Below are 13,522 nucleotides of genomic sequence, written 5' to 3'. Positions count from 1 at the left end.
GAAGAGGCAGGACGCCGTGGGCGGCCGCGCCCCCGCCATGTTCTCCCCCGGTAACCACTGAGCACAGTGAGGGCCATCGGTCTCTTTCAGGGCTTCCACTTTCAACCAGGGTCACTTAAAAAATGTATTCCATTACAGTTACTAGTTAAATAAAAACAAATGTAATCATGTCATCTGATTGACAAAATAAGAAATGTAATCTGACTACTTCAGTGAGTTTGGATTATCTCAATATAAAATACAATGAAAAGAAATATAAGAAAAAAATTGTTATCAATACTCGTGATTTATTTTACCTAAGTGTATTGTGTAAGACAACGGAACAACATTACCTTAGAAAAGAAGGAACCAAGACATTTACTAAATGTATTATCAAGAATGTGTGCTCTACTAGCTGAGCATATTCAGGCAGCAGCCTAAACACCAACACTGAAACACGTGAGCACATACTACAGTTTAAAAAAGCAGAAATAAAATCTGAGCTGACAGAAAATGCTCCGTTTTTAGTTTAATACACACAGTTAAGCTCACACACACTATTCTATGAACATATAGGTTCACCTGCTGAATTAAAAACAGAACAAATGAAGCAAAGAAAGTGAAAACCATAAAGCAGATTCAGGCAGCAGGCGTATAGATTCACACTTAAAGTATTAGCCTACAGAACAGAGAACAGAGAACATCTGATCCTTTACAACAAACACTATGATCTTTTTAGGTTTGACTAACAATGTCATCCTGCTATTAATCCTGTTAAATATGTTCTTTATTCTCGCGTCCAGGAGAGAAGCTTTAAAATGAGACTAAATGGAGTCTCTGAAAAGATTCAAATGGGATACTTTAATTAAAAAAGGCGCGGTAGTGTTACAGACAGAATATTGTTCCGGCAGAAAACAGCTGTGATCTGGCTCTACTGAGCAAGAAGAGTAGCCCGAATCCCCCGTTCGGTGCCTTTATATATCCTCTGCTGGCTCCTCCCCGCCAGCCGGCTCGCCTCGCCTCTAATGTCGTTGTTGCATTTAAACAGAGGATTGGTACTTTTCACCTTCAACATATGCTTAACACGCCTTTTCTCCTCATATTCTCTTCATCACTTTTCATGTAACACATTCTAAACGCTGTAATCAATACTCTAAAACATACAGAAAATGCTTCACGGCTGTTTGGTTTCGGTCATTCCGGATGTTGTCACATGCTACTCTCGTCTGTAAACAATAGTGTATTCAAATAAACTTTACTTTCATTTAATATTCAGCATGGTAGTATCTCGACATCTATAGTTGTAGTGTTAAATCAGTAGGTTTCGGTTTTCACCACACCACGTCATTTCGCTACTCAATTCACCTCTTTAGGAAATCGTATATTAGCCACATGCTAAATGCTAACCGTAGATGAAGGATTTTCAGAATATTAAAAGCTTAACTGCTTGTTCACAAGGATTTCTGGTTTTTCAGTATAAAAGAGCATTTAACTTGACAGTATGTTTAAACTACATTATACCATCAAAACATTGATTTTAAATTTCTAACAATCCCCAATTTAAGGAATGTAATAGTAATCTGATACATATTTTTTAAGTACCTGTAATGGAATACAGTTATTTATGTATTAGTTTATTCCACTCATGGCAATTATTATAAAACAAAACATGTACACTATACGCATGTTTTGGTAGCCCATGATGGAAAGGAGCAGGGAAATGAAATCGTTCCTTTTTTGTATCCTGATTACATAATCCTGTTACATGTAATCCATTACTCCCCAAGCCTGATGTCAACATTAACGCGTTAACACTCTCAATTCATCTGGAAACCTTAACGCATTAAAGAAAAATTGTATTAAGAAAATTATTCCCATGACCAAGTTTGACCCAAAGTTGCTCCGTAATACCAGTGCATATATTTTACCATGAATTCCATGGCAGTGAAAAGGCAAATAAAGTGGAGAGAATTGTAAAAGCTACATGTGTTGCACTGATGAAGACCACTGGCCATCATCAATGACCATCATTATGTTTTCCAGCTTTTTATACCAGTAAATACGGCTACAAGATGCGCCTGCGGATCTACCTGAACGGCGATGGGACGGGCCGGGGGACGCACCTCTCACTCTTTTTCGTGGTGATGAGAGGAAACAGTGACCCACTCTCAAGTGGCCTTTCAACCAGAAGGTGAAAACTGTTTTTTACTTGACAAAAATAATGAATCAATCCATCCAAATATAGCAATTTTCATAATTTAAAGGTAACATAAAGTGCATCACAAAAAAAAATACCAACACCCCCCCCCCCCCCCCCCCAGTCATTAGCCTTATAAACATAATACCACCAGGCACTTATGAATATATAAGTTAATATATCCAGAGTAACTTCTGCTTCAACCACAGGGTGACTTTAGTTCATTTACAGATTGAGAATCATAATTGAATTGAAAACAATCTTACTTTAGATTACAAATACCCAACAGTATATAAAGTCAGTATTTACCATTTCCTTTGGCAAGATGCTGAATCCCAGTTTGCTCCTGACACATTGCCAACGCTTACTATGGCTCTGTAGCAGGAAGCTGCGTCGATTGCTCTAAGGCTCACTCATAATGAAATTGGATACTGTTTGTGTTCATTTACAGAATAGTATTGTTCAATTAAGTATCCACTAGAACTTAATTTAGGTATGTGTAATAGATGTCTTACAAAGTAGACTGAAAACTATAGGAACCAAATAAGCTATGTGAAAAAAAGAAGAAACGTATCACAAACCCTTTATACTATCACACTATATAGATACTGTATGTATATATATATATATATATATATATATATATATATATATATATATACTGTATATATATATAGGCTTAGGTTGTTAATACAAGGCATATGTTATTGAGGGAGTTCCATTATGTTATTCTTTAACTTTGGCCAGTGGTTAGCTATCTGACAGTCTTTATGCTAAGCTAGGCTAAACACGTCCTGTCTCCAGCTTCAAACTCGACACAAATTGAAGCTACTTTTTTGATCACCTTTATTTTTAAATGATGTTAAAATCCAGAAAATCCCCAATGTGTCCAGGTCACCCTCATGCTTCTGGACCAGAACAGCAGGGAGCACATCATCGATGCCTTCCGGCCCGACGTCTCCTCCTCGTCCTTCCAGAGGCCCGTCAGCGGTATGAACATCGCCAGCGGCTGCCCGCACTTCTGCCCACTCTCCAAGCTGGACTCCAAGAACTCCTACATACGTGACGACACCATCTTCGTCAAGGCCATCGTCGACCTCACTGGGCTCTAGGTAAAGGACTGGGGCCATTCTGTTGCTCCTCGCCACTTTAATTTCCCCAGCCACTGCCATCTGTCTTTGAGAACCGTCTTGGTTTTTTTTGGTTAAAGTATGGATTGTTGGAGGGAATATACAAGACCCCAACAAGAAGCTGACCTTACTTTGACCAGTGGGTCTTCATACGTTGTTGTTTATCTAAAACATTGATTACTTACCAAAGTGACTGGAGAAGTGAACTCAGTATACAGTGTGTGCCAATATCTGCCTGGGGACAGGTGTTCATGTTTATGAGCTGATACTGTAGAAGCTGTCCATTCACATTTAAACGTTGTTTCCTGCTGCTATTAAATAAGGTCCAAACAATAATTGCTGCTAATTTTACTCCAAAATAGTTAGGATTTAACCAGTAGCTAGCATTACTTCAATAACTATTCCATCCCAATACGTTTTTGTTGGGCCCATCAAGCTAAAAGGATACGACATATTTAGAAGTTGAATTTGCTAACGTGCTAGCAAAGTCTATGCTCTTCTCACATGCAGTAGTGTGGTGCAGGAATGAGTAAGCATTTTACCACTTTTTTTCTGAAGCCTGGGGTTAATACAGGTTTTTCTCAGGTTTTGTACCACGATATACATACGTCAGTAAATTCCACACTGGTGTCTGAAGCTATGTGTAATTAAAACAGCAGTTACTAACAAGTGTCTAAATGACACTACTAAATGTCAGCATGCCGAACATTAGCCACCTTTAGCTTAGCGGTGATTAGGCGGAACCATGCGCAAGTCATGTAGGTCGTTTATAGCTTAACGTTACCATTTTACTATTGGCAAATGCATACACTTCAGAAATCATTAAAGTGGCTTTATTATGTGGAGATGATCCTGCTGAACTAAATTGTTAGTATCATAAACTTGTGTGCCAAATATCTTATTTTCTGCAATATTTGAAAATCCATTCAAAAACTCCCATTGCAGTTAGTCGAGGGACTCCTTGCGATGCCAACTTCCGGATCGGCCTTCACAAATAGGAAATATCTGCATCCCTCTATACAGAGTAGCATTAGTAATTCCTGTCTCTGGCAACTGATGATTAAACACCTGAATATTCTCTGTTTTAAGTGCCAGCCACGTCTGAGGGACATTTATGGCTCTTGAGCTTGGAAGATGCTCCCCTATGTTCTGCAGCAGGTCTCTGATCTGATCTGTCTGTAGGTACGTTTGTACAGTGGGTTATCAGACAAAAAAATGTTCAAACAGCTTTTTTTACCTAATTTTCATTTGGAGTGTTATATGTTAGTTTGTGTTGTTGTTATAGTTTGAAACAACACCAATATTTTCCGATTGAGCCTTATATCAATGATAGTGTTGCTATGTAGAATAAAGAGCTAACGTGTGTGTGTGTGTGTGTGTGTGTGTGTGTGTGTGTGTGTGTGTGTGTGTGTGTGTGTGTGTGTGTGTGTGTGTGTGATTAATTCAAAAGATATATTTCAATACAAGATCTGAAAGACCCAGTAAATATCTTTGTATATTAAACTTTCGCTGTCTGCATACTTACACTTTCTTTGACAATTTTAAGGATGTTCTTATTTTAATTGTAGCAGATTAGCATATTTAATAACATGGAAATATTGAAATATTGAAATGGGCAAAATGAAGTATTGGAGATGCCTTTGCAGTAATGAGTGCAATGTATGTACCTACATGAGATGTATAGAAAAATGTCTTCTTCATAGAGGATTAATTTGTGCTTTTTTTCCTACACTTTGTGTTGCCTAATGAAGTTAAGCAAACAGTTCTGCGCTCAAACACTGAGCACTGCTGCACAAATGCTGTGTGGCGAGGTGATACGTTAACACAAAATGCTTCACAAACCAAACAAGTGTTGTCCTGATTGAGCTCAAGAAAATGGTCAGCCATATATAGCTTAAAGGTCACCTATTATGAAAAATCCACCTTTTCACTTTTATACAGTGCTTGAATTGGAATAAAAAAGGTGCCAGTACTCTAAATCAGCAACAAGTATTTGGCACAAAGTCATAGTATATCCTATAATGCTGGTGGGTTTGTCTCTTTACTGTATATTTTAGAAAGGCTCACTTTACTTAAACAAAATGACTCAGGGTGCATCTGAGATTAGAGGGGGTGCAGTGGTAAAGTGCTATTTTTATAAGTGGGGAGTGGACCTGACACCCTCTAGTCTAGGAGGGTCCGGGGGCATGCTCCCCCAGGAACATTTTTTTTAAAATATTGAAGTTAGATGCATCAATCTGGTGCACTTTGAGAGCAAAATGAAGAGATATATGGATACCTCTCAACATCCATAATGAAACAACTGTAAACAGATTTACTTTTTCTTTATGGATATAAAAGAAAGTAAAGCTTGACTCCTACTGGCTGGTTAAATGACTCCTCGTCCCTGAGGCCACTACCAGTTTTTTGTGCCATTTTGCTGGATTTATTTGTCAATAGCGTTGCTGCACAAAGTGATAGCCCTCTACTTTAAATCTACTACCCAAAAAGAAACATATGGAGATGGGTTACTATTTAATCAAAATTGCAAATCTATTTGGGAACAGTGGGGACGGGCCTCAAATCCTATAGGGGGTCCGGGGGCATGCTCCCCCGGTAAGATTTTTTTTTAAATGTTGGACTTAAATGCATCAATCTAGTGCATTTTGAGGAGGAAATAAAGAGACTACACCCATATGAAACAACAATGTATACATTTAAATAATCATAAAATCATAAGTACATGGCCATAACCAATAACATACAATATCCAATATGAAAAAACATTGAAACTTGTTTATTTATTTGTTTTTGGTTCATTTATAGTTGTGAGTGTGTCTGGGCTCCTGAATCGGCCTCTCCTGTCTCCCTCCTCTCCCCCCTGCTCCTCTTTGAGGCAACAGCAAAGACTAGTTTTAGCTCTCAACAAGTTTATCTTACCTTTTTTCACCTAGTTAACATTTTGTTTGTATTATTCATGCATATTTTACTAATCACTACCCCCTCAAATGGAAATATGTGTTTACATAAATGGTGACCGAACCGTTTGAGACCCACTGAGATAACTTAAACTAAGTTAACTATCTAAATACTCAGAGAGTAATTTACCTCACCAGAGCTGTAGTTATCAGCCTCTCAGTCTGACAGCAAAAGACTCTCCCTCAACCTTGTTGTTGAAACAGCTCCTTATATCCGTTAGCGCAGCTAGCTAGCACCAGATGCTAACAACAATACACGTAACCGGTGCGCGCGCTTTCTTGCTCGCTCGCGCCACACATACACCAACACACACCCTCCCGAGCTTGAATGACACACAGAGACCAATCGAGGGCATTAGTATGATCTGTATGAAAGTGGCAATGTCGGCAGGCCACGTCATGTAGACAGCCAGTCACCCTCTGTGAGGCAGAGTCAGACCCACATTTGCGCTGTGTTGCGTCTACAATATATACGTATATTGCCGGCGGCTGAGTACCGGCATTTTACTGAGTACCGGCACCTTGCCGGTACTCAGTAAGAAGTGCCGGTACCACATGGGTAAAAATCAGAAGTGCCGGTACTGCGTACCGGTGAGTACCGGCCCAATTCAAGCACTGCTTTTATATATAAACATGTATCTGAAGAGAAACTTGAAACTTTCAGGAAAAAAGATTATTATCCATTTCTATAAAAACCTGTCTGAAAATGAGCTGATCAGATTTGATCCACTTTCTGATGTCATAATGATTTTTTGGCTTGTGTAACCATTAGCCAATCACCAACCAAGGTAACACCCCCCCCCCCCCCCCACCTTATCACCTGAATCTCCTCCTTGAGCACCATTGAGTTCTTTGTAACCAAATATCTCTCAGAGGGGCGTGGGGAGGGGCTCCTTATTTTCATCTAAAGTAACAGACAGAGAATCAGCACTTTCGAAACAGGGCTGAAACAGAGGGGATTATGGGATGCTGCAATGATCTGTTTGGTGTTTCAGCCAATCAGAGACAGGCTTTGTATATATCTGAGACCTATAATATATTGATGAAAAACAGTATAATAGGGGACCTTTAATATCTAAAGTACAGTTCAAAAGGACATTATTGGTACTGAGTAATCTGGAGAAACAGAAATGTAGAGCTGTGTCATCAGCAAAACTACAGAAATGTATGCCGTGTCTCTTGATGACATTTCCAAGTGGAAGTTTGTATAGATTAATAAATTGAAGGACCTACAATTGAGCCTTGGGGAACAGCACATTTCATTTTATGCCTCTAAGATGGCCATCTATGACTTAGGCCAATACAAAAAAATTATATCGTCATCTTCTTAAATATATATATATATAGTACAGTATCAAGAGCAGCGCTTAAGTTGAGCAGTGCTAAAACCGAGGGCTTGATTTACCAATCATTCAAAATCTGAACTAATGCTGTTTCAGTGCTATATTGATACACAGATTTATACGCTCCAAAAATACTGTTAGAATTAATACAATAATTTAACTAATTTAAAATAAATGTATGTAAAACTAAACTTTAAAATGGCAGATTTGATACTGGTCTGTAGCTTTTTAAGTTGGAAGCATTTGTGGGTCTCTTAATGCCCTAGCTGCTTCTGGTTAAGCTGTGTGTACTATTACTAACCGCAGAAAGGATGTTGAAGCTTCTGTGAAGACACTGACTTATATTTCCATGTGGGTGTTTCCTGTGGCTTTTCATTAAACACAAACATGTAGAGACTTCAAGATGGAAGCAGAGCTTATCTATCAAAAAGAAGAAACGGTTGACATTATTTTAATATTTTCCTATTTTTGGCTCTCTGGACATATTCAAACTGACCTACCTATTACAGAAAATACGTCCCTGTACCTTTATTATGTTCCCTGTGCTGTCCCGTGAGTTTAAACTTACCAAAATGTGACACTTTAATTTTCCTCAGTGTATTTTTCATTTGTATTTTTTTATTATTTTTTTATTATTGTCATGTGGGAACCTCCCTCTTTATCTGTGATGAAGTGACTAAGTGATTTTCACAGATGATTCTCATAGCATATTCATCCAAACACATTCAGCATGCCTTCAAACCTGAAGCTCCCAGTGCATGGGACGTTTCAGTAGAAAAAAGAACAGATTTAAATTATTTTTATGATCAATATATAGAGCATACTAGCATTGTGATATTATTTTGGGACTAACATTGATTGTGCTGATTTTGAGATTTGTGCTGCTGTGAAATGTAACATATCTGATTATTATATAGATTGTATTCTTTTATTTATTGAATCTTCAGACTCCAGCCGGGGATCTGTGTCCCATCTGAGCGGTTGTTATGCTGTATCAGCGATATTGACTCATTGGAAATGCCACACTGCCTCACTGTTATTGCAACAGAATTAACAATATGTCAATGTGATGTATGTATTTCAGTGAGAATGAAAGCTTTTCTTTACGTATCTATTCCTCTGTTTATGGCCTGTGTTGAGATTAAGATGAAATGCTTTAATCTGTAGCAATGGCATCAATCTGCTTGTTGTTCTCTCTGCTACGTTGTGTGGATCGTAACTTGTGTGTTAGTGAACTCTTTGTACTACCAGAAATGTGTTCCATATTTGTATTTAGTTTTCTGTTATTAAAGGTTTTAAGGTGCACTCTATGCAAAGACGTGTGATGTTAATCAAGTTTGTAAAGTGTAAAGTAACAAACTACTACAGCTCATTGGTGCGTAGATTAACACAGTTTTACCACAAGGGGGCGCACATGCTACACATACACACAAAGCTGCAGTGTTAATGTAGGTCGTTTGGATTTAAAGTCAGGGTTGGGAGGGTTACTCGGAAATATCATTGATTACAATTTCTTGATACCTGTACAAAATAAATAATCAGTAACCTAATCTGAGGATGCAAACATAAAATAAATGTAGCCTATTTTTTAGACATGTAACGGTAATCTGATTACGTCCGTCTTTTAATATAAATGCAAGGGAATACCGTTCTGAGTACAGATCTTCAATTCAAAAATAATTGAAACTGATGGACCTCTTCACAGACCTCAAATCATATTTCTTTGTTTTGTTGATTTCCAGCTCAAATCAACTCACCTAAACTCAGTTCACCATTTTAAGCTTTTCTAATTGTTAAAGTCATGGAAAACACATGGGATGTATTACATTTAGCACTTTAAAATAGTTTTTTTACTGATTACTCAACAAAATGATAGGAACCAACATATTCACGTTCAAAGAAGCCATTCTTGATTAAGGGTCAGTTAGTGATTTAGAAGCCTCCCTGACTCTACATCACGTCATCCTGCGCTTAGACAGGCCGACTTTCCCACACATCTGTCCCACTGACAGACTTTCTCCTGTGGGATTACTGGAACACCAGGCAGTAAATCATCCTGTGGCAGTGAGCATGTAGAATGATGTTCACATTATATATTTGGATGTTATCTCTGTTAAATGGTAATTATTTTAGCTCAAAAAACATTGTCTTAAAATGTAGTACTTTAATGTACAAAAGCACAATGTGTATCATGTGCAGGCCAGAAACAGTGGTTGATCCGTAGCTTCAAAGAGATCATGTGGAGTAGCCATCCCTATAGCCATCCTAGCCTAGGATAGAGGAAATGACCAGTGACAGGCACTTGGGAATACCGTGAGTTCGTCTAAACCAAGAGGAAACATTACACGCCATTTCTATGAATGAGCCTATGGTTGTCTACAGGCGGCTCTCTGTTGGATCTCCTGATCCAGGTTAATGTGTTGCACTCAACCATGCATGCTGGAAAGAGAATGGAAAGTCTCATGGTCTGCAATAAAATAAAATATGTAGAGTTGCTGAAAGAGGATCAAGTGGCTTTCTGGAATAGAGATTCCCTTTCACCAGAGACCAAAAGAAACAAAGATTGCATAAAAGTATGTCCGTTATTGCCATGTGAACATTCATTGGATTCTACGGCCCATGACTGTGATGGCAGGCTTAATGACTGGCTGTGAGTTTTTCCATACAAAAAGTGTGTAAACTGTTTGGTCCTCAGAAGTAATATCATATAAGCTAGAGTGTATCAAACATATCCAAGTCTTCAGACTACTACTATCCTCAGGCAAGGTTGCACCAAAAAAAACTAATTTTGCACCAAACTTTGAATGTTGAACTCTCTTAGAACAACAGTTTCGTTTTTGACATAGATCAAATGTTATACTGTGGAACTAAAACTTTAAGCTTCAATTAAAAATGTGATCCAGTTTAAATTTAAAGGTACTCTTTGGAGGTTTCTCATTCTAAATGGTTGTCATTTAGAGATCAATCGAGCAAATAATCAAGACTGAAAGATCGAGGTCGCAGATACAAGCGGCCAAAATGGGTTTCCTCTGGAGGGTGACATCTCCCTTAGGGATAAGCTGAGAATTTCTTTCATGTGGATGGAGTCAGAGTAGAGCCGCTGCTCCTTTGCTTGGGAAGGAGCCTTGGAGCCCCCTGGAATCCCCCAGTCAGAGCTGGTTGATGTGTTCAGGGAAACGGAAGTTTAGGGCCCTCTGCTGGAAGCCCACCTAGCAGGGAACGTTCTCACAACTTTGGCTAACGTTACCTACAGGTTCTACTAATGTTTTAATGAAATGTTTTAATCTGATGTTCAAAGAACCTTTTGAGGATGTTTATTATTTCAAATAATGTACACTTAAAAAAACGGGGAGTAAGATGTACTTACTTTAACGCACTCCTAAAACCTAAGTAAATGTAACAACATATATTTCAAGTAGCTTCTACTTACAGTTAAGAAGTCTTTGTTACTAAAGGTACTATATTTTACTTAAAGGTTCCATGTCATGCTTTTCCGGTTATTACCCGTCCCCTTCTGTGTTATGAAGGTTTTTATGCATGTAGACAGTCTGCAGAGTCAACGCCAACGGAGCCAACGGAGCCAACGGAGCCAACGGAGCCAACGGAGCCAACGGAGCCAACGGAGCCAACGGAGCCAACGGAGCCAACGGAGCCAACGGAGCCAACGGAGCCAACGGAGCCAACGGAGCCAACGGAGCCAACGGAGCCAACGGAGCCAACGGAGCCAACGGAGCCAACGGAGCCAACGGAGCCAACGGAGCCAACGGAGCCAACGGAGCCAACGGAGCCCCGCGCCCCCCCTGAAATTCAAGGTGTTTACATTTTTTTAATATATATATATAGCACCAAATTGCAACTGATATATATCTACTGTCACTCTTCGCATTGAACATGTGCTCTTTTATTAAATAAACTAAACGCTTTCATTTAAAGTTGTGAGTTTAGTGTTTTTGACCTTAAGAAACACTGATGCATTAATCAATAACAATAATCCACAGCTCCTCTCTCTGCTCCAGAGGATTTAAAAAAATCTATATCCCAATGCCACTGAGCTGTATCCATACATCTCTTAACTTGTGCTCAAAATTTAACATCAACATTTAAAAAAAAAAATCTTCCTGGGGGAGCATGCCCCCAGACCCCCCTAGAGGGTGTGAGGTCCACCAAATAAAGCCAGTTCACATGGAGAGGATATTAGATAAGTTTGCCAAGCATTATACACTACACATTTTCTTGGTTTGCACCATAGTCTTAACAAATATTTTGTGAGAAAGGCAAGAAAAGGGATTCAAATCGAGAAGTATTTCCATTGTGGAGGGCCCACAGAAACCCAGTTTTGTGTGTCCCCCACTTCTCAAACCAAAGTAACTTTCTCCCCTCCGCCCTCCACGGATCGCCATCATCAGACCGCCCTCATCCTGCCCTGGCAGCACCCCCCCCAAATCAGTAAACCTAGGGGAAGCACTGCATTCACAGCATTATACACCTTTTTCTTACTCAATATCAAGCCACACTTATTGTTTTTACTTCGGCTGTGAGTGTTTGTGTGTGCTCAGGATGAGTTTCGCTTGTTCTCCTGCATGACACGGAAGCCTGTCTGCTCCATTGCAGCAGCTGCGAGCAGCAACGAGCCTCTCAGCTTCGCGAACACGATTTCCCCCTTTTTTTCGTGTTGCACAGCACGATTTTAAAAGCAATGTATTTCTATTGGTAGTCTCACGGCATTACGTGTTATAGGAAGACCGGAAGCTGTGTGGTTCATAAAAACATGTTCTTACTCAATAGCAAGCCACAATTATTGCTTTTATTTTAAATCGTATAATTTCTGACTTTTGCTGCCGTCTGTGAGGAAAATAAATGGGGCTCAGAGCCGTTGCAACCATGTCTCCTAAAAATTACTTTCCCACAGAACTAAACTGCATTCTCAAATACGTTTAATGAGAAACGTATTTTCTCCCACGTTACGTTTTTATCAACGTATCTCAAATACGTTTATTTTCTACATATCTTCTAGAAACCTATTTTCTCCCACATTACGTTTGTTTTGCACGTAACTCAAATACGTTTACTTTCTACCTATCTTTGCCATTTATTTTCTAGCTTATAATGATAATAGTAATTTATTAATATAATTTAAGAGCAAACTTATTTTCAGGCTGGCGGCTCACTGTTACGTTTACCAAATCCGTTATTATGCTGGTTAATGGGTAAATAATCACAATATTGTTTGTAGTCGTTTCATACTGCATTCTCAATTACGTTTAAGAAACGTATTTTCTCCCAGGTTATGTTTGTTTTGAACGTATCTCAAAAACGTTTAAGTTCTACATCTAGAAACCTATTTTCTCTCAGTAACGTTTGTTACTAACGTATCTCAAATACATTTATGTTCCATATATTTGCCATTTATTGTCTTGCTTATAATAGTAATTTGTTAATATCATTTTGGAGCAAACTTATTTTCGGGCTGGGGGCTCACTGTTCAGTTTACCAAATCCGTTATTATGCTGGTTAATGGGTAATTAATCACCATATTGTTTGTAGTCGTTTCATGTCATGACTACACACTTTTAAATTGTTATCATCCAAACAACCTCTTTCGCTGGTACATTAAGGCACTGTGGCTTATTCAAAACCATTAAATGTATTCTAACGTAAATCACATGCCAGTGTTTTATCTTTTTATGTAGCGATTTGATTTTGCACTGGGAATATTTTCATTTTCAACCGGAAGTACGTCACTTCGTCCCTTTTACGGTCCAGACAATGCATGGCTCAGCCTGACAGAACAGCAACCCCAGGTGTGTCTACATTGGAATTAAATCTTCATTACTGAAGGAAAATACTTTACCTAGTGTTTTTGAACTGGGTTTTTAATGCAGTTGGCTTTTCTTAATGGTTAAAATATTGCTATGA

The sequence above is a fragment of the Notothenia rossii genome (genome assembly GCF_949606895.1).
Source record: "Notothenia rossii genome assembly, chromosome: 6".
Taxonomy (NCBI): domain Eukaryota; kingdom Metazoa; phylum Chordata; class Actinopteri; order Perciformes; family Nototheniidae; genus Notothenia; species Notothenia rossii.
The sequence above is the reverse complement of the archived record's forward strand: the minus strand, read 5'-3'. Positions refer to the sequence as shown.